The following is a 20,967-nucleotide window of genomic DNA, read 5'->3' as shown; positions in this document are numbered from 1 at the left end:
ACTAAGGCGTGCCTCGTAATCATATCGTGGTTTTGGCACATAATACCGAGAAATATAAATGAAATGTTGCCTATATGGCACATAGGAAGTCATTACAATAACAGTATAGTGAAAATAAAATATAGCAACAAAGTTTATTTAATAAAAGTGTACGACTAACATGAAAATGTGGATAGAAGCAAACCCGGGACATTTTCTTGAATGCTCTTTTCTACACTCGCGTTGGAAACATTAATTACACAATTTTTTAAAAGAGGCTCCTGATTAATAATTTGTTGCAGCAAGATAAAAAACGTTAACGTTATATATGGTGAACAACCACCAAAAGCAGATGAATCGTTCATATTCTAACGTCATCACAGAAACGTAATCGCCACGTACAATATTATATAATGAAGCTGCTACACACCATACTTGATGATATTCCATAAACGCACCAGTATAGACACATGCCCTTAGCATTAGCGTTATGATAATGTAATAGTATCGAGTGTAATCGCAAAAATGGTAACGGGGAAATTGCTTGTAGAGCGTTTTTTTTTTTTTTTTTTTGTATAATTCATTTTTCCTCACGCGGAAGCCATGTTCGTTTTCGTGGAAAATAAAGAAAAAAAAAATAGAACTCCAACTGTTTTTCTATTTTCTTTGCTAAGCTTTACTAAGAGCCAGCTCTTCGCGCGTGTTACTTCAGCTTGGCACAGCATGCCTTAGACCATGCAATGCATAACGTTTGCGCGTGCTCGAAGGCCTGACTTAAGCCTTTTAATGAGCGGGCCCGAGTCCGGCCCAGCCCGCAGCCTCAAGCCCGGGCCCGCGCTTTCAAGCCCGAGCCCAGCCCGGGCCCGCCGGAAAACACTTCGGACGGCCCGCGGGCCGGGCCCGTACAGTGCTCTACCTCAGATACCTCGTGTCTTGATATTGGGATCCAGGCAAGAAAGAAGTTCAGGTGCATAAGGAGGCTTGAAGTGATAAGAAATAGTTTAATAGAGAATGTTGCTGGAGGCAACGTTCCATTGAGTGCATTTATCTCCATCAGGCTTGTTGCCTTAATGAAGACAAGTCCACTTGTTGAAACTTATTTCCGGTGACATTTCCTCTCCAACAATTTCTTGGTGTTGTGATGAAATTTTATTACACAGAAGGCGTTGCAGCTCAAAACCTTTTTACCATAGAATGAATGGAATGATGCATTCTTGTGACCAGTGGCCACAGTGCACCATTTACACTTTAAGATCAAGATGTGTCACCATAGGCACGAAGGTTCAGATATAACACTCTCGAGATGACACCTCTCTTTGAGATGAGAACCCCCCGTAAGTACCCATGCCAAAGGACATCTTCACCCATTTGATTTTCTGCAATACTGAAATTAGAAACCAGTACCCCCATTGTACAAGATAGATATTGTGGTCATCTTCTGATGACCCCACTATCTCTTTGTATTGAGGTGCTAGTCTTGTTTTCAGTTGCTTCTCTTTAGCATCCTGTCTCTCGTGCTCTATGGGCTAACGCTTTGCAGACTTGTTGGGCCCATCCTGCCATGCACAAAAATTGGCTCTAGTCATGTGTCTGGAAGTGTCTTACATGTACACAAGCTCACATTTTTTTTTTTGGTAACTTATACAGTGGCTAGATGCAGTTTTTCAAAAGCACTTGGAGGGGTTTTCACATGCAATTTGTGGCTTGAAAAGCTGACGGAATGCCAGTAGTTTCTGCCGGAGCATTTCATGGAGGAAACTCGTGGGAGATAGTGAGTCTGAAGACGATTTTAGTACCATGAAGGAGTATATGCTGCCTTGAGCTGGTCACCAAACTTCTGTGGATGACACCGCCTCAGAAAAACTGTGACCTGTACCTTTTTCAGAAATTTTTCTGAAATTGCGTAACATGTCTGTTTGTCTGAGAATTTTTTTTCCTGCGTGCTGTCCAAAATGTGCAGAATGGCTCCTTGCTGGAACGACCGCAAAATGGGCAAATGCTGATTGCTACAAAAAGTTTAATTCTTGCTTGTCCCTTCATGCACTGGGAATATATGCAATGCACCGGAGTGCCATTCCAGAAAGCATTATGGTTGATCTACAGAACTGCACAAATTCTGGACAGCGATAGTCATGACCAATAGAGATGGCAACAGCTGATAGGTATTGTGCTATGTGCCATAGCAATCAATAAATTTGTCAAGTTTTTCAGACAGTAATGTAAGATGTCTCGTCATGCTTTGGTGGCTCTAGATGGTGAAAGCAGTTTTCTTCTTGGGGGTTGCACAATTCCATGCTTCACCACAGCTGGGCACTGAACTGGTTTTGAGGCAGGGACTGCACTTGGAAGCCTTGCATGACACTTCAGGCTACCTGGTGCAAAACGGGAAAACAAGAGTGCACTTGTAGTAAAAAAAAAAAAAAATTTCCAAACGAAGGGCACACTTTTTTTAAGGATGTAGATTAGAAAGAAATAAACTTCTATAAAGGGGTTGTTTTACGTTGTATTATAAATAAAATGCACCTAAACTTTTCGGGATTGTTTCTTTTTAGAAAAAAAAAAATTTAAGAGAGGTCAGCATGTGTTCGCACTAATACATACACAAACTGAATGAAAAATCTGGACCGTGCAGTTTTTTGGAAACTCAAGTTTTTTATTGTGCTGTTTCACTTCTTGAGAAACAAATTTTGTTAGAAGCTGTTCATCAACCAAGATGAACTTCTGTGTCTTTTTTTTTTATACATTACGTTTTTGTAGCATTAAAACTACTGGTACTGAGGCTACGCACTCAACCAGCAAAGTGTGTTTCTTGAACGCACTCCAATGCACTCACCTGCGAGTGGCACTCCACTTGCAACATTTAGATTTGGCAAAGTGCACTTGAACAGAGTGCCTCTCTCCATACGTGCGCTTTACTTGCTTGATTAAGAGGCACTTCACTTCGCACTTCACTTGTACAACGGGTCTTGTTATAGTGTTCACATGTTGTTACCCATGTATGTGGCTAAGTGTGCTGCTTTTGTGTGTATTATTGTGCCATATGCAGGTGTGACGCTCTGCTGAAGAAAAACTGCCAGGCACCCAAGCTCATTCTTCCCAGGACTGATGCAGGCACTGCCATCGAACTATGGCTTGTTTAAAGCAAAATGGACTGCAACGGCAGATGACGACGCTTCAAGAGCTCTCTAGTTTTCTTGTCTATATTGTTGCAAATGCTTGAGGACATCCTTTCTTAGCGGGAACCATGGGCGTTCCTTTCTGCTTTCTTTTTTTTTTTATCCACTTTTAATTTTAAGCAATCTTTTGCATCCTTAGTTGCTGCTCTTGAAATATCTTGCATGATGCAGGGATATTGGGTGGAGCAGTTGCGTAAACATTCAACTGTGCCTTTGTTACGGTTGGTTTGCTAAACAGCGCTGGATGGACAGCTTTTATTTTGTGGAACATTTATAATGCTGTGACTGGAGGGAGCAGCAAGCTTTATATTGTTTTACGTCTTGACGAGAGCACCAAGCAGATTTTGTTCGATCTAAACCGAGGCTGGTGTACATCAGTCGGTGTTAATGTTGAGGCTAGCCAAAGCAATGGTTGTCTTTGTTGCGCAGTTATGCGCAGTTTAGACATGACAGTATGTTTGTCTCATTCTTTAATATGTGTAATAAAAATCTTTCTCTATCTCTCTCTCTTCATATATAAATATATATATATATATATATATATACATACATTATATATATATATATACACCTAAAAAGTATGCATACTTAGTGCTTTTATCGTGTCATTCTGTGGCATTTTGAATTTTAGATGCACGTTAAGGGTTCCAAAGGGAACTGTAACTGTAATAGCAAAAATAAAAAAAAAAACAATTGTTCTGTTCTTGCCCTTTGTTGTCTGTCCAGACGGGGTGTTTCAAGGAAGGTTATTTAAGCTCAAAGGGTGGCCACATTTCTTAGATGGCTCGTCAACTGCCAATTGCAGAGCACTTCCAGCCATTAGTATGTTTATTTATTCACTTGGGAGATGCTTGCCTAGCTTATTTGCCCAGAGCCTTGTTTGCATGTAACTCCACGTGCGGGAAGTGTACATATTTCGATACTGTTGGGAGAGACCCAGTCTATGCGCGAGGTGGCACCATGACCCTAGCACGTGCTAGGTGCCAGACCTAGCAGGGTGTTTCCTGCCCCTCTTGCTTGCTTGGGCCCATGTCTAGCGGTGGCTGCCATGGCGGTCACCGGCTAAGTGCAGTGTTTTGGCATAGCCTGGGACTCATGTGCATATGCACCATTTGTTGTTTCCTGTGCCCTTGTTTTCCCCCATCTTATAGTGTGTGTGCTGTTTATCACAGCCTGTCTCCAAGTTGGTCTGTTGTGGTGCTTGCCCCTGTTTTGTGTTGCTCTATCATCAGCGACATGTGCTTGCCCATCCAACCTCTTGTTTGTTCTGTAGCCAGGAACGTTTGCTGGGTCTCATGCCAGGTGTTTCAAGGAGGAGGTGTGATGGTCGTTCAGACATTTCTGGCTGCTTCTGTTGTCTTCTGGAACGCAGTGTAGCTGAAAGGTGTACCTATTTCAAGAAAGCTCTGGAGCAGCTTTTTTTTTTTTTTTTTTTCCAGCCTACAAAACTGTGAATAAAAATTGAAAGTGTTTGTGTTCTTTGTGCTTGATTGCTTTGCTTGCCACGGTGTGCAGTTAGAACTCCTGTGTGCTTATGCAGTATGATGAGCTGCAATTTAAATAGATGCACCTTACTTCTTTTTCTTCTGTTTTCTTTTGCCCAACACGCCTACCCACGAAACCTCTATAAAACGTTTTATAGAGGTTTTAAACATTTTAAAGGCGTTTTATAGAGGTTTTGTGTTTCATGGGTATTCAGCCAGTTAGAGGCAACACGATAATGGTAAAGGTCTGTAGATCTGGCATATATAGAATTCTTGCATACGTAGTTGCAGAATGTAAACAAATTCCTTGTTCATTCACAGAGCTGAACAAATGTAGTGTAGCAGCCATATACAGTATGTGCAAACCTGAGAGAGGTGACTGGTAGCTAGGCGAGGCTGACGTAAGTATATTTCAAAAATTTCCTTTAAAACTCCTTGGTTTTTTTTTTTTTTTTTTTGCCAGTCCCTCGGTGCAGGTGTGTGCCCCAAATTACTGCTTGATCTATTGAAGGAGGGGCAACTTTCCAAGCCACAGTAGTGTGCTGCAAGTGAAGGGAGTCTAGTGCAGTGCGGTAACTGCTTGCATCCAAGCTCTATACTGTATGAATGTGTGAACAACTCGAGCGGAGCAGGTCGGTCGGCGCGAGTTTGTGCAAAACGAGAGGAGAATCCACAGCAGTTCAAAAGCGCGCAGCGCGACCGAGATGTTTGTGTTTCATCGTGTTTGTCTCAGTCGCGCTACGCATTTTAATAAGCATGAACGCACCCAAAAGCGGCCGCAATATGTGGTTTGTGAGCAATATGTAAATAGCTCTGAAAGAACGCTTTGCTTTCAAATTGTGTGCGTCAGCTTTTTTCTGCCGCGATCAACGCATACTTGAGTTGTCCTCTACGCCATGATCGACGCACGCGTGGATTTTAAGGTTCTACTATGTAGTGGCGGTTGTGAAAGTTATCACTAACGCTTCTGAGATGCATTAGAGAGCGACGGTAATACCGTACTGCTTACGCTACGGTACTGCCGTTCAGTGTTCCAATGTACCATGATCCGAAAACATTTTATTTGCGCGAGTTACCACATACGTACTGATCATGACACACCTTTCAGGTTAAAACTGCGATGTGCCGATCACGACGGTACGGTGTATCCGTACTTGCCGTACGGCTAACCTGTACTGCTAAAAGACCCTATTAAAGACAATGTACCGTCGCAGTCAGCAACCACCATGCTGAAAGATTCGCTGTTATGATATCGGCGTCTGCGCCTGTCCGGTGTGTGGTGCATTTTTCCCCCAAAGGTGTGCGAGCGTGCGCTCGTACTATGCATTTTTCTCAGTGCTTTTCATATTTGGCGCAAGTGCATGTGTAGCTGCTGCCTGCAGAATAAAACATTGCAGTCATAATTATATATGGCTCCTCAGCTGTCAAACGTGTGCGAGCTTGCACTCGTACTGCGCATTTTTCTCAATGTTTGTCATGTTTGGCGCAAGTGCATGTGTAGCTGCTGCCTCAAGAATAACATTGCAGCCATTGGGCTCCGCAGCTGTCGAAAAGTGTGCGAGTGTGTACTCGTACTACGCATTTTTCTCAATGTTTTTCATGTTTGGCGCAAGTGCATGTGCAGCTGCTGCCTGCAGAATAAAACATTGCTGTCAAACGTGTGCGAGCTTGCACTCGTACTACGCATTTTTCTCAATGTTTTTCATGTTTGGCGCAAGTGCATGTGTAGCTGCTGCCTCAAGAATAACACATTGCAGCCCTTGGGCTCCGCAGCTGTCGAAGAAAAGTGTGCGAGTGTGCACATGTACTACACATTTTTCTCGAACGTTTTTCAGTTTTGGCGCAAGTGCATGTGTAGCTGCTGCCTCAAGAACAACACATTGTAGTCATTGCTCCTGAGCTGTCAAAAGTGTGCGAGTGGGCACTCGTACTACGCATTTTTCTCAATGTTTTTTATGTTTGGCGCAAGTGCATGTGTAGCTGCTGCCTCAAGAATAGCCATTAGGCTCCTCAGCTGTCAAAAGTGCGCTAGTGTCCACTCGTACTACGCATTTTTCTCAACGTTTCTTTTTTTTTTTTTAGTTTTCGCGCAAGTGCATGTGTACCTGCGGCCTCAAGAAAAACACATTACAGCCATCAGGCTTCTGACAGCTCCGGTTCCAAGAACGCTAGAGCATTGTCGCAAGCAAGTTCGAGGTGCCGAGCACATGCTGTGGCTAGCATAATCGCGCGCCATGTTCCCGTCAGAGCATGTATTGAAAAGTCGTGAAATGCCAGTATTTAAATACAGCACATTCTGCACCGAAATTTTCCTCGCTGTTATTGGTCGAGGGTTCAGCCGCTGCGGTGGCAAAGTGGTTATGTTATGGAGCTTTGTTCATTTGCTACATGTCCCCCAACCCCCTTTTTTTTTCTTCTTTGTGCAGCGACGACGACGTGACCTCCACACGTCTGCTTTTATTTTATTTTCCCCTGCTATAAATGGAAGAAGCACGTTGTGTATGCAGGCTATGTGATAACTGTGGCGTATACGTATACGTGGAAGCGCGTGTGCCCAGGGCCGGCGTACTTTTTTTTTTTTTCGTTTGTCCTCACGACCGTTTCACGTTTTCTTTATTTTGTTTTGTTCCTGCCTGGTGCCATGGAAAAAAACCGGTGCCGAAATGGAGAAGCCGGACAAGGACCATGCAGCGCCACTTCGGTCATCTAGGCGCCACTTTCGATCCCTATGTCCCCTGCAAGTAACTCCGTTTCCCCAGGTTGGGCGTGGAAAGCTAGAAACAAGCGGTACCCAGGGAGGAAAACCGGTTTGCTGGTCTGGGGAAGGCTTGCACTGACGAGAAACAAACAAACAAGAAATGGCAAAACAACATGGCGAACGGGCGGGAAGCCGGCTGGAAACCCGGCAAATGTCTGCCACGGCGTTGAAACCATTGGAGCACGTTAGGCGCGCTCTCACGGCCTATATTTGGCCCCCGCAGTTTCATTTTTTTTTCTTATTTCGCAAAATTCTTAACCTAAACGCGCACATTTACTGTTACATATATATCTTAGGTTTGCACCCTATTTACGGCACACACCACTTACGGCAACAAAATTGGTCGAGGGTTCAGCCGCTGCGGTGGCAAAGTGGTTATGGTGCTCGGCTGCTGACCCGAAAGGTCGAGGGTACATGGATATAGCAAGCAGGGAACAAAGTAAGCAAACATACAAATGGATCAACACGCGTAGACAAAGCTTAGTTCAGGTGACTTGAAACTCGTCTAGATAACGCCTGAAGTGTGTCACGCACGTAGCCCTGAGCGCACACACCCGTACAACCGCATCTTGTTATCTTACGCGCGCATCAAACAGTTCGCCCCAACCTCTGGTTTGTGCCTCCCCGTTGTTTTACGAATGGATGAAATTTAAACGTTTGAGAGCGACACACACGGGTATATTATAATGACGCCGTAATGGGGCCTTGCAAAGTGCGTCATGCAAGGTGCCCCCCAAAACGGTGCAAAACGCCCTTTATGTTGCATTCACTATATCTGTGCGGACGTTTAAAGGTTTGTCCCATACATTATGAGTGAAACGTACGGGTGAGTGGTTAAATAAATGATGGAATGTATAACGCCTTTAATCAAGATGCGGGTCAGTGGCCACCCTAATGCGGGCCGCGAGACACATCGTAGTGTTTACGTACGGCACGATTAGTTTGGCCACTTACCATTTTTAACGGGCACCCACGTTCGACACGCTAGCGTCTTTTGTTTGTTCTTGGCATCCCATCCCAATGGGAACGTGGCCGCGAAATGCACAGCTTTTCTGTTTCGGCATCCCCCCCCCCCCCCCTTCTTTCCATTGCACATATAGCTTGCATCCAGCGGCCGGCCACGTAAAAACCAACATATCGCAAGTTTCACCGCCAAAATCGTGGCGTGGATGCATTCTGCCAGGCATGTTGCACCGTGAGAGTAACATAATGAAGAGGAACTATTTATGGGTATAACAATATTTCATACGACGTTCCATACAGAAAAGCACACAGTATTGTTCAGAATACTATGTACACTTCTGTTCTAATTGCTTTCGGGGCGCAGATAAATGCTCGTCGCCGTGTATTCACTTGATCGCAGAGTTTAAAAAGTGCCGTGCGATATAGGACAAAGAATGTCCCATATGGCATCGTCACCACTTGGTTGTAGGAAGAAAAAGAAGCCACGAAAAGCAGCTTGCTTTGTCTGTCCCACAGTGCAGAGCCTTCGTATGCACTGCTGTTTCGCTAAAAATAGGCTTACATTTGCTTGGAACTGACCGATGATATGCGGTTGTCTGAACCATGTCGTTTATTGCGATCACACGACTGTGTATCGCACTCCCACAAACCTGACCGTTTGCTAAGACATGGCCACTGTGCCGGAATTGCATTCAACGTCATTCGATTGGAGAATTTTCTAGAAATCCCTGCACTTAGGTACTTTTCTGAAATCAAACGGCCGTTTCAGGGACTTTCAAGTTCAGCGGCCATATTGTGATTGTCGTGAAGCAAAGGGTGTAAGCAGGGTATTGAGCAACAATTTCATTGTTTTTAGGTGATTAATAAGATTCCTTAGATGACTATAAGGAGGTAAAACGTGACTGTTCTTCGGTCATCATTTGACAGCGACTTTCCCTTACTCGTCCTTACTTGTCCTCGAACGACCAGGGACATTCCCTAACTGTCGGGGAGTTTTGTTCGCGCGGCAGGCGAGTCTCCGTCAGTTGCTGCCTTGCCGTCGCCGAGGTCGGACGTGTCGTCTCGTGCTGGAACTGTAGTTGCTAACAAAGGCTTTAACTATTTGCGCAGCGCCTGTTGAACTACATGCTGCCCTTGCTAGACGGGCTTTCTCGTATCGTAAATTTAAGCAAACTGACCGAAAGTATTACTCTCGACCATGCTAAGGATCCTGAACAGTCAAAATGGCGGTGAGTATTTTTTCCTCTTTGCTACCTCGACGCGGTTGACGAGCAGCCGATTCGAACTGCCAATTCTGCATGCGCGCTTCAGGTAGTCTTTGACTCCACGTTGCGTGCTTGCGATTCCTTTGCTGAGCGGGAACATTCTAGTTTTCTGCTGGCTGATAAACGAAGGAAACTGAATGGAGTGGCCGCAATGCATTGGATGAGCTGTAATTGCTTAGTACGGGCTTGCGCAGGTGGAGGTTGCGTTCTAGTCGCTCAAATTTTGAGAATCAAGCGACTACTTAGTGTTCTGGATAGTGCTAAGGCTGCGACAGTAGACAATGACGCAAATGGGTGCGAAATGGCGATTGGGCTTAGCGACGTGGTCGCTTGGTCGATTGATCTACCACAATGCCAGCTCTTGCACGGCGAGCACGTTGTCCGTTTCATGTGAGAGAGTGTCTCGTGCATTTTTCTTTTCCTTGCTTCCACGAGGCGTATTTGTTAGGCCTTGTGGAATTTGGCGGGTGCCGGCGTTCCCAAGATGGCGGCCGGCGGCACTCGCGGCATCCTCCTCTTGACATCATGGCGCTTGTTTCCGGCGGGGGCATTTGGCGCCCTTCCCGACCGTCTTTGTTGGTTGCCGGTCGGGAGCGGTTGTGTAGGGGGCTTTTATTGTCATATACACGCACAATAAGTAGGCCAACGCTTATCCAGATCTTCGAAACATTTTAAGTACGCAGATCGCGGCGCATGCGCACGCCATCTAGCCATCTTTGGGCTAGCCTAATCGGGGCGCGGGACCAATGACCGTCGAGGTAGCCATCATTGCTGAAAAAAAAGTGCCTGCGTTCCGTAACGCTACAATTAAGCCTAGCGAATAGCGGTGGCCGACACAGACTACAGGTAAAACCAAAAAGTAATTTAATGAACTGGGTAGATAGAAGCTAGTGAAATGTTGGACATAGGTGGACGGAAAAAAGTTGCCGCATGATTTATTGCTTACTCGTTCCTGTTCGTTTCCCGAATGTTTTCCCATTCGCTCTTCTAAAGCTTTACTGTATTTCAGGCTTCAAGTCTCCAAAGCCCGTCTATTCAGCAACATCAGCGGCGGTCGCCCAAGCGCCGTACGGTGAGTGACCTTTGAATCAAATTTCTAGGCGCGAGTATTTTTTTCCTTGCGAGCTGTAGCAGCCTCGACCGCACTTGCTTAACCGGAGTACCCCTTGTAAAGTCAACTGGTGCTAGCATAATGATTCCTAAATGCAGCCGTTTATTTCACTAATTAGGCCAGGTTGCAACAAGCCGAGTGAGGAATGGATGTTCCTAATAAAGCTCGTGTGTCGTGCGAGCGCACACACTGGAATAATACGTTAATGCTTGGAAAATTAATCCTCCGCGGCAAAGCACCCGTTTGTACTGTGAGAGGCATTCAGACTTTGAACTGTCTGATCGGCTCTAGTTCATCGGCGTATGACGCTTCGCATTGCAAAACTTACTTGCAAAACAGCGTATTAAGTTTTCATAACCTGTTTTGGCGCAGGTGCGTGCACTATACGCCGAAGATGACCGGTTGAAAGAGATACTAAAGTGACTATCATTTTAGACCAATGATCTCGTGTGAATTTCAACGCCATATTAGCAATTTGAAAGAGAATGGTCAGTTTGTTTCATTTTTAAATTTCGCTGAAATCTGCACATACTCAGCATGACGTTAATTTCGAAGTGTTTTTTTGTATTTTAACCACACTGGTTCAACAATTTCCCGCAGCTTGGTATTTAATTTCCTGGCCCCCTTTGAGAACGATGTACTTTATTTTTACCGATAAACTTATCGTCCCCAGCAGGTGCTTTCAAAATTTATGACGTAACAGCGAGTTGATGCAGAAACTTCAAGGTGGCATCGCCAGCTGACCGATTTTTTATACTGCGCGTTTTCTCGCTCACCAAACGTCTTATCTCTCTAGTCCTTTGCGTGTTGTGAAAGGATAGCTTAATCACGCGGGAAGAAGTCAAATTTAGTGTCCCTTGTATACATATTCAACCGGCATAACTCCTCCTAAATCAGTTCGAGTTTTTCGATATTACGATCGACCCTGTGATGGAACGACGAAAGGCTATTTCGGCACCAGTCAAATCGACCTTCGGGGAGGTGGACATGTACCTTAATTTGCTTGTTAAATATGTTGCATTGTTAACGAAATTATACGTATGTTGTTTGCAGGCCTTATTACAGTAACTTAAAAAATGTTAGTTGCCGTCTAGCGCCACGTAAGGCGAAGCATTCTCGCTCAGTCAGAATGTCGGCCGTCTGATTCCCCAGGATGGTTAGTTCCCGTTGCTGTTCTCAGTAATCGTGGACGTCTGAACTCGGCCAGTGTTTCATTGATAACTCATTGCTAACGACCGTGTGCACGGAACGTCATATGCGGTGTCCGGCTTCCGTGTTCTTTGCTAGTTTTGAATAATTTTGCATTTTGTGCTTCGTTCCAATGGATGCGTCAGCAGAGCGCCACGCTAAACGTGGATAGGGTGACGTAACAGCGGTAGAAAATATGTCCCGGCAGTTGCCTGTACCAGTGGTTGCATAAAATGACGTTCTCAGCTGAAAGTTGCCGGCATTTCAACAAACTGACCACAGTGTGGGAGCTAGTTAACGGCAGTTTAGCGTCGGTCTTTGTGTGCAAGTGGTTAGCCGCGTCGCCGACTTACCTGTTATGGCAAAAACGTTACCTGTTATGCTTTTCGGCGAGTCCTGACATGCCATATGTAGCTCCGTTACACGTTAACCCTCGTTTGGAGAATCTCGCCTCCCACCGAAGAGTAAATTAGATCTCCAAAAGAGGGCTAACGTGCATCTTTTAAAGAAAGTTATACATGCGGCAACTCTGGAATAACAAGAACGTTTTTTTTTTTTTTTTTTTTTTTTTTTTTTTTTTTTTTTTTTGTGCGGGTTCTGGCAGCTTGTCGGGCGACTTCCGAAAAGCAATAGGAGGCGATTGCCGGGAGAACTTTCTGAAGTTCTGTCGGCAAAATGAGTAGACACTATCTTGGGACTGATGGTATTTCTTTCGTTTGCCGGTCTTGATTTCCTGCAAGTTTCCCTTTACCTCGTGCGATTTTCCATTCGGAGGCTAGGCCGTATTCTAATAGCGCCTTCTCGCAGCTAAGGCACCTTTGATGGCAAGCTTAACCAATGTCCTGAAAGGCAAAGCCTGCGCACGCATATGACGGCGACCTTAGTTTGTGACCTTAAGTATATGAAATGCTGCAACAGGAATCAAGCGCTATCATTCCGTACAGCGGTTTATTATTAGCATTATGGTTTCGGTGTGCTGTTAGAAATTGAGAGGAGGGTTAAAATATAACGGCTTCATATTGGCGCACGCAAGAGCGATGGTGCTCGTACTATGTTACGTTCACAACTGTGCAGGATCGCCATTTTGCAATGATGCTTTCTGTTCTATCTGCGCTAGTGTTACATTATACCGTTGACAACATTGGCGTACCGTCGCCCTGATGAGAGCGCGTCGCTGCAAAACGGCGTAGCCTGAAATTTTTCGGGGGGGGGGGGGGGGGCTCAACTATTGTGTTTGTGCGTGTATATATGCACATGCAAAATTAAAATTTCGGGGGGCAGGGTTGACCCTCCCCCCTCTCCGGCTACGCCCGGGCTGCAAAATAATGGCCCTGAAAGTTACCTCAGCCTGCATGCTCGCAGTCAGCTTAGTGAAGCTTGCCTTCTGGAGTCATATTAGCGTTTAAACTTTTACCGTCCAGTTACGGAAATTTGAAGTTAATTTGCTGAAGCATTCCCTGGAGCGGTACCATTAAGTAATCACAATTGGCAAAGGGGCCTAGAATAGGGGCTCTCAGAAACCGCGCTTTATTGGCAAACAAACCTCAGCGACGCTAGGTATGAAAATTTGACCTACAGATGCCAAATATGGCAGTCGACTAGCGACCAGACTTCTAACAAGAGGTTGGTATGAGCTCTAAAATACGAATGAGGTGTTTGCTCTATGCTCTAAGCACCCTGTGTGCTGTACTGTCAACAGGGAACATCCTAGTAATCAGTAGCTATGCGTTTGTACTGGTGTCTACTAAAAAGTGCATCAAGCAAGCAGGTAGCATTGCATGATGGTTTTCCTGTGTAAAAACTCAAATGAGTGCTCGTCCGTCTTGATGTGGCGTTAAATTCATTCTGCATGTTTCATGTGTTGATTGCGCCTTCTGCACTCGCAATGCCCGGTGTGTAGTGTGTGAAGAGATATCTCAAGCGCTTGCAAAGTTGCGGCGTGATCCGTCTTAGACTCGCGAACTCCGTGCCGTGCAGCGAGAACTGTGGATCATAAGAATGACCATCGTCTTCTGCAGCACTTTGCGGAGTTCCGGAGATCTACAAAATACGGGCGTACTCTGCGATGGTGTAGCGAAATTTGTTCGTGGAGAGTAGTGCAGGTGGTTCTTTGCCACAAACAGCAGACCTAGGGAATTTTTGTGTTGAATGAAAAACTAAGCTAATAGTCGTCATATGCCTGTGGGCTGATAGTTTTGTGGTGCGATTTCTTTGTGTCGATTACTCGATCACTATATAAGCAGTTTTAAAAGCCGTTGGGTAAAACATGCTGTAACGATGCTTAAACGATAGTTGCGAGGTCTTGCAGTGAATGTTCGTGCTACTGTCTTCACTATCCTTCGCGGTCAATTATCCCCCACGATATTTCTCGTCAACCTTATGTTTGTCCACCTTCCTTCGTCTGCGTGTAGCCTCGCAGACACGGGAGTATAGAAATTTTTCGAGCTGTTCTGCCCAACGTTATGCACGCATGTCAAGAACGACCCCTTCACGCAAGCGAAGTGTCGCACGTATTTTTTTTTTTTTTTTTTTTGTAAACCGTGCTTCAGGATGATCTTATACTGCGCGTTTCAAGATAACGACCTAAAATTCTCAAAATAAGGAAACTGCGATATTTGCTAGCTACCTTCGGTACTACGTTTTCTGTCGCGGCAGACATCTCGAAATGAGTAGACATCATTTACAGTTGCACTTATAGAATTAAATTAATTTTTAATTCGAGGAGGGAGTTGGGTATAATGGAATAATTGAAGTCCGTCCTGCGAAGAGGCCATAATTCGCTTCGAGGTTTACGAAAAGCGACGGCTGATAATTTTTAATTTCAACTTTTCTTGTGCTTGCACTGTTGACACAGGATTCAGGAGTGCGATTGTTGTCTTAATTCAGTGGCAACTGAAACTAATACTCAAATGTGTCACTGTGTTAACTTCCCTTCGTGGAAGTATTGCAAGGAACCGACGTTGCCACAGCGTTGCGCCTTTTCTGACTTACACCTCCTGCGAAGACAGAAGATGGCGCTCTGCTGTTCATTAAAGCAGAATTTACAAATTAAAAATAACGCGCAGTTTGGGCATTGCAAATAAGCGCAGCGCAGCGGTCGCTTGGTTGGTAGCTGTCGTGTCTGCAACCGCTCGCGTAGTGCCAGAACAGTTGGAAACTGTTTGCCACCACTCTTCGACATGTGCGTGTATACCTGCTCTACTGAAGTTTTTTTGCGGCATGTCTGTGGAGCGTTACTGACCATGGCAAAATAGACTTCGGTTCTTCATCCATGCAAAGCGCGCACTGCCGTCACTGCGCGCCGAGAAGCAAAATGAAGACAAAAAAAATTACACCATCTCCCGCTAAAGGGGACCATGAGGCGATGCGAAGCCGGAGTACTTGCACGATCGCGTTCCGTTGGCGTTCGTTGGGCATGCTACCGACCTCGCGCCGTGGAATGCGAAGGGGAACACTACGCGCGTCGTGTCTTCCCTCTAGCCTGGCCGTTAATTCTCACACAGGGCGAGCGGGGAACGCGGTCGACAGGTGCGCGAGAGGGGGGCAGCGTAGGAGAGGGAGGGGACGCGCATGCGCTGCCGCTCATCGTGGCGCTGCGCAGGAGAGAATTTCGGCATGTCGAGCCCGCATTTCAGAGAAGTCAACCGAAGCAAGCGTTGCACTGAAAGCGCACAGCGCTCTACCACTTGAAGGAGAGGAGAGTAGCGCATGCGCCGCGAGAGCAGAAGCGCAAGCAGGTGCTGGTAGAGAAGTGGAGAGAGTAACGCGCAGCTGTTGGAGAGAGGGGAGGAGAGTTGTGCATGCGTAGTGTGAGGGCGGACTGCCAGGCCAACGCCGCGGGGCATACCCCCGAGCAAGAGATGCTTCGCATCTAAAAAAAATTGGGTGCGGCCTTCCTAAAAGGGGGCGAACGTCTGTTGTGGTAGTGCAGTTCATCTTAAGGAGGCACGGTAACCGGACAGTTCAATTTCTTGTATTATGTCCAGCAACGAACGAATTAAAAAAAAATTTTAAACTTTCCCCAAACTTCTCCTTACAACTTCCAGTGTTTAAGAAAAAAGTTTACAATGGGGCCTGAGGTGGCATGATACCGACACGCTGTCATGCCAGCTGTAAACTGGCTCCCGGACCTTAACGATGCCTAGGATGATGGCTTATGCAAACCAAGAAAAATGAGCCCCACTAGTCAGACAAAACGGGCCCAGAATTGAATGCAAACGGCTGTTAAAGAATGTGATTATATGAACAATCTGCTTTATGAACTGCATTTTACTATCACCAAGGATTGAGCATGTACCAATGGTAATTGCGAATTACGATTGGTTCATTCGTTGCTCTAGTTTTTAGCTCGTGTTGCAATCTCGCAAATGCCTTTTGCATGCAAGAACGCTCCTCGTATAAATGACCAGGGGCTTTCTTAGCTCCAACTCCATCATTGCTGTGTTTATTAAATTAACTGGTGTTGAATTAACTGCTGTTTGCCACAGGCTCATGTATTACTTCGTTTTGGTTTTGTGAATTTGGTGATCACTTGTTGAGAATGCTGGGCTACATTTGAGGCAAGGTGATTGACAAGTCTGTTTACTAAATGAAGTGTATGACCTGTGCTGTTCACTGTATTGCAAACAGTTGTGTGGACTGCTGCTGATTTGTGTACTCTTGGTGGGGCTCTCACGGGGCCCCACTGCAAATTTTTGTTGCACACTGGAAGTCGTAGGGTGATGGCTATAGTTACGTTTTACCGAAAGTATAATCTTCATTGGAGGAGTTTGGAGAAATTGAACTGCCATCTTACCATGCTGCCAGGAGAGGGCCACTCCCTTTGCCTCGGCTAGCGTCTACAAGCGGCGTATCAGGATGCCTTCGTTAATGCACGTGTCAAATTCCGTGATCAGTCCCGCCCCCTTTCTGTCTGTCTTGCTTCGCGGTGCACCTTCGGACTAAGTGACGTTCCAAGGTTAGCCTCTGACGTAGGCAATGCGTGCGCGACTTCTCTCGGAAAGAAGGGCGCACGGCTTCTGTTAAAAATTTTTTTTGCGCGCCACGCGGCCGTTTCGTGCTTTGCTACGGACAAGGCCGCCACCGAGCTATTATGCACCGCGAATTGTATGCATTGCCCAAACCTGGTGAGGGGTGACCTGTTCTGGCCCAGCATTGCTAGAAAAATTTGTGCTGTCAACTCTGGTTCAGCACTAGCCTGCACTTCATGATCTCGTGCAAGCTAGTGCTATCAGTTAAGTGCACTTGTTGGAACTTTTCTTTTAAGTTATCACAACTGCGACATACCCACGTATTAAGGTTAGTTTTCTAGCAGTATACCCGCTCACGTGTAACGTAGACTCCCCTTCTTCTTTCAGCTCTCTACCGGCTCTGGGAGGCCTGGCTCCAAGCAGTTAAGGGACGCTCCAGACAAGGCACATCAGCTGTCAGCGTGCAGGGAACATGAACACAGGGGCGTCCCTGTAAGGCCAGCAGTGCATGTTCTGAGAGGCCTTCATTATTAAGCCGACCCTGCAAGTTGTAGGTCGGGCTGTCGACAAATCGTTGTTCAACCCATTCGGAGTCGTCAATTTCCTCAGGGTTGGCGCCCAAGCGTGCCCGGTGGTTTGGCGGCTTTCGGGTTCTGCTTCAGGCCGAGGTTTTTGAGGTCAGACGCCCTTGGACTTTGGTGGTAAACCGGTTGTTGCCTATAGCCGCCGAGCGCGCGTGGAGTCTTCCCGCCTATCACGGAAGACGGCTCTGGGTTTTTGGTCGTCGTCTCTTGTGGACGTCCAGAATGGCTCGTCGAAGGCTGCGGTTCTCTCTCGGGGTCTGCGGCCGGATTCGCCCGGAGCTTTGGGGGCTGGTGGGTTCTGCTTGCAGGCGGAGGTTTTTGAGGTCAGACGCCCTTCGACTCTGGCGGCAAACTGTTGGTTCCTTAAGCTCCGAGCGTTTGCGGTCGTCCCGGTTATCGGGAGTTCCCGCCTGAGCCCGAATGCTGAAAGGGCGGCGAAGCCCTATGAATGTACGCCCGCGGTAGCTGTGCCTGATTCGCCCGGAGGTTTGGTGGATGGCGGATACTGTCTGTAGGCGGAGGTTTTTGAGGTCAGACGCCCTCCGACTCGGATTGCGATACGTTGTTTACCTAGCCTCCGAGCGTCGCAGGACTGCTGCCCATCGGGTTCGCGGTGTGCATGACGCACATGAATTTGTGCCGCACTTCCTGTGGCGCCCAACTTTGGCAGCGGGCACCCAGTAGGGGCGCGCGGTTCCTCGCTGGCCCGGTGGTTCGGCCGCTGGTGGGCTCCTGTTGTTAGGCGGAGGTTTTTGAGGTCAGACGCCCTCCGTCTTCGGCTGTGAACCTCTGGTGGCTTTGGCATCGAGCTTGTGAGGACGAGCCGCCCAACTTGTTGGGCACTCCGCTGACGGTCGCCGCAGAAGCAGCTTCTCTGCAGGAATTAGGAGCGGCACGTCAACCTGTGGCATACCTCTCAGAGCATGCGTGTAGCTTGGTCGCACACGCTTCACAGTGTGGGGTACACGTGGGCCAGTTGGTATAGTGAAGGTGAGAAAGCTGCGTTGGGTGTGCTCTGCGCACGCCCTCCTCGCGCGCGAGTGCTAGCTGCGCTGTGCGGCCTGGGGACGGCCAATACTGCGACTCGAGCCGGGCCTGTGGCCAGCCATGGGGCACGTTCGTCCGCGGCCGCTCACCGCGGTCATGCGGGGGTCACTGGCTTGGGCGCCGTTCTCGCGACACGATGCGGTGTTGTTGAATTGCTTCGTGGAGTGCAGGCGACGTCCGCCCCCTGGCCGGTGGATAGAGCGGTTCGGACGATGACCACCATTGGTGCTCTTAACCACTGCGTGCACCTTTCGGACGTTCCGGGCCCTGAGACATTTGGCTGCGTCTCGGAGCTGATTAGCTCACTGATTTTAACAAGGGCCTAGCCAGACCGGGGATATTACTCCTCGCGTGCGCGGCGCTCCGTCGCGTCGCTTGGCTCTCGGGAACTTCGGCACGGGTTTAAAACCTCGCTGGTTTGTGCGGTTGCTCCGGTTTCAGGCTCCTGTTTTTCTTCAGCGGTAGCTTTAGGTGGTGTGTGGTGTTTTCATCGTGTCATTAGCGGATGCCTTCAGCTGCAAGCACGTCGAAAGAAGATGAAGATCAAGGTCTGCGCTCGTGTGTGTCGTGTGTGCGCGAAACCCCTCAGCCAGGGGCACCCCAGAAGGGGGTACTGTGCGGTGCGCGGGTGTTAACAAACAGGGCCTGGCTGTTGCAAGCGCCGTTCTCGCTAGGACCCGCTTGCCTGACCCGAGGGCGAGGTTACCCGTGGGGTTGTCGAGTCGCGATGGGCCCTGGCTTGCTTCGCATATTCAAAAAAAAAACAACGTTGGGTCCACCTTGGGCTCCGGGGTCGACTGGGGCTGTCGCGGGAGGCCTTGTCGCGCGCCTTTTTTAACCATTTTCTGTCGGGCGTGTCGGCTGGCTACGCTGTGCCTGGCTCGGGTAGTTGTCACTGGGCTGTCCACTGCTCCGCCGTGCGCAGCGGGCCAAGCGTGCTTTGGAGGGTAGCCGCCGTGCCGTCGCCCTAGCAGCGCACGACACTAGAGGTACACGGGGTGTTGTCACGTCACGATATTAGATCGCAGACACCAGGACAAGTTCACAAGGAGCCTACAAACTGGAATAGCTCAAAAAGGCCTTTACTGTTGGTAAGTTTGCTTTCTTTTCTGCACCATCAGTGTGTCCCAATTTTTTTTTCCTGTCGATCCCGATGTTCAAGTAATTTGAAGCAGTTTCTACAAACTCCAAATTTCAACTGGACAGTGTTCGCTGACCAAGATTTATAGTGGCAGATGCTTGAGGAATCATTTAATGGCTTAATTCAAAAGTAGGGAGACCTTGATCTGAAACAGTAAAAATCGAAATCGCTCTGGCAAAATGTTTTGTGCAAAGATTTGAAACGTCAGGACTGTTCATCAACTGCCCGTGGTACACGGGCCAGAATACGTGAATTATTTCGGCCGACGTCATAGATTTTTTCTAAACGTGCTTTTCGCGGTAGAACGGCTAAAACTAACCAGCTTGTTCACTTGCAAAATACGGATGATGTGCAAGTTCTTCACTCGTACTAGTAGTTTTTGCCAGCTCAAGCTACCGTTTTTAATTGCTGAAAACTCTTTGTATAGAACTTTTTGCGTTTCTACAGACATGGACTCCAGCACAGCGAAAGCCGCCAAGCCTCATCTGAAATCAACCTTTGAAGGTCCTGAAGACAGAAGAAAAATCAGGCACAGGCTGCATCTACATGGCACCCACTGGTGGAAGAAGCTCTCCAGTGAAGATGTCAAGGTCAAGTGCTCTACGTCGTCTTCAAGGTCAAGAGCTCTGCGTCATCGGAAGTGTTCAGTGCCGTGTGGTGGTCAACGGTTTGTGTGCTTTTTTTTTTTCCTCGCGGAGTGTTGTTTTCCGTCTACGGTGGTACAGCCACACTCCCTGGAGCCGCGGTGCTGTGCGTGTGCATCTGTGTGAAGTGTTATGGCCTGTTTCGTCTGTGCAATCAGTGGTCCGAAGCGCAGAAGTCACTGCCCAGTTAGTGTCCAGCTGGAAGATCTCTCTAGTGGGTGCCATGTAGATTGAGGGCCTTCACGGCCCCGCAGACTGTGACCTGAAAGCGAACTTTGTAAATCCAAGAACTGAACTGTTACAAGTTTCCTCTCACCAACGCATGGACTTCTCAAAAGCAAAAAAAAAAAACGTCAATACGTCACTGGTAGATAGGGAAAGGGGAGGGTCATCATCGAGAAGTCCTCAGAGAGGAACTTATTTTTTGCATTAAATGCTTGAATCGAAACTCCCAGTCGCTTTTTCCTTACGCTTACAGGCACTTTGCCTAAGCGTTAGCCGGTATTTAGCATTTTACCTTACGAAAGATTTTTTTTTTTTTTTTTCAAATGTATGTTACTTCAAAAAATAATATAGCCTTGTGAACAATGTCATAGCTGTCTCGCGTTGGTAGCTGCAAATAACTTAGTTGGCTTCGCAACTTTTGGTATGTATTAG

At 47.2% G+C, this 20,967-nt stretch overlaps 1 protein-coding gene and 2 long non-coding RNA genes across 17 annotated transcripts in view; 2 read left to right on the top strand and 1 right to left on the bottom strand.

The window, feature by feature from the left end:
- LOC119379276 (protein hu-li tai shao) overlaps positions 1-4,627 on the top strand; it is a 170,779-nt gene extending 166,152 nt beyond the window's left edge. For all 15 annotated transcript variants that reach the window (XM_037648529.2, XM_037648533.2, XM_037648541.2 and 12 more), the window contains one exon: positions 3,026-4,627. The gene's annotated coding sequence lies outside the window, so the exon portion shown is untranslated. The remainder of the gene's footprint in view (positions 1-3,025) is intronic.
- On the bottom strand, positions 1,979-9,134 carry LOC119379280 (uncharacterized). The gene is made up of 2 exons (XR_005181138.2): positions 8,923-9,134; positions 1,979-2,351 (listed from the first exon to the last, which is right to left on the bottom strand). It is a non-coding gene; the product is annotated as an uncharacterized LOC119379280 (long non-coding RNA).
- Positions 9,135-9,321: 187 nt separating this feature from the next.
- Positions 9,322-20,733, top strand: LOC119379279 (uncharacterized). Its single transcript, XR_005181137.2, has 4 exons — positions 9,322-9,589; positions 10,635-10,697; positions 17,282-19,616; positions 20,114-20,733. It is a non-coding gene; the product is annotated as an uncharacterized LOC119379279 (long non-coding RNA).
- Positions 20,734-20,967: the final 234 nt, after the last annotated feature.

The sequence above is a fragment of the Rhipicephalus sanguineus genome, chromosome 1, assembly GCF_013339695.2.
Source record: "Rhipicephalus sanguineus isolate Rsan-2018 chromosome 1, BIME_Rsan_1.4, whole genome shotgun sequence".
NCBI lineage: Eukaryota > Metazoa > Arthropoda > Arachnida > Ixodida > Ixodidae > Rhipicephalus > Rhipicephalus sanguineus.
This window is presented reverse-complemented; position numbering and strand designations above follow the sequence as displayed.